This window comes from Schizosaccharomyces japonicus, assembly GCF_000149845.2.
Source record: "Schizosaccharomyces japonicus yFS275 unplaced genomic scaffold supercont5.1, whole genome shotgun sequence".
Classification (NCBI taxonomy): Eukaryota; Fungi; Ascomycota; class Schizosaccharomycetes; order Schizosaccharomycetales; family Schizosaccharomycetaceae; genus Schizosaccharomyces; species Schizosaccharomyces japonicus.
In genome coordinates, this window is record NW_011627860.1 from 4,282,401 (window position 1) to 4,283,493 (window position 1,093).

Consider the following 1,093-nt stretch of genomic DNA (forward strand, 5'->3'; position numbering starts at 1 on the left):
TGCTTTTACATTTGCACAACTTGCAAAATTATTGAATTTTATTTCTCAAAAATTAACAAACATTACAAATACGAATTAGTAACAAAAGATAGTATCAATTAAATAGTTAATATAAATATGCAAGAGTTCAATGGCTATAATCCGTTGAACACTACTTGTTCCTTTCAACAATAACTTTCAAGAACAATTGCGCGCATCATAACAATTAAGGTTTATTAACCGAAGCTTCGAAAGGTTAAAGGAAATAAGTTATTCATTGTTTGAAGCCAACAAACAGGAATCCTCAATAGAACTAAACATATCCGGCCTCGAACCGTGACAAAGTGTTCAACCTTGTTTCATTGAGTTTTTTTAAGAACTGTTCGGCATGCCATTGAAAAAGAAGGTGACACCCACAAACGCGGAAGAAGAAAAAGCAGACATCGATCCTAGAGATTATGTGGAAGACACTGATCTAACGTTTTCTGATGCGGAATTAGTCAAAGTTCTAATGGGCAGAGTTGAGGAACTCGAGAACTCCCTCAAGTATCAACAGCCTATGACTCAGGACAAGTTCCCAAAGATACGATTCAAGCCTGACAGTGATCCCAAGGATTTTATCGATGAATTGGATGCTTACTTCTCATATAACAATTTTACATCGCAACAAAAACGATCGAAGGCACTCGCCTCCCTTCCCGAAGAAATCAGAGATCGAATTATAACAGTCAAGGACGCCAAAGAAACTGGAATGGCGCCAATTACTAGCTGAAATCTTAGCTCCAGAGTTTCGCTTCCATCGTGAACAATTGTTCTCGGCGACAATCAAGGCACGCGAAAAAGGCCTCAGTACCTTCGCTGTTGCTTACGAGAAGTTCGTGCGAGCTCCGGGAGTTACTCAAGATGATATTGGATTGCTACTATTTTATATGCCCCCAGACAAAGACGCCAAAGAATTTTTGGACCGTCAGAATTATCTCGACTTAGACACAGAAACTGTCGTCAGACTACTCAGATCCTACGATACAAGACGACAGACGAATAAATTTCAAAGAAAGAATCGCTTCCGAGGATCTTACAGAAGATTCAATTCAAAAGGGCCAATCAACCTCCG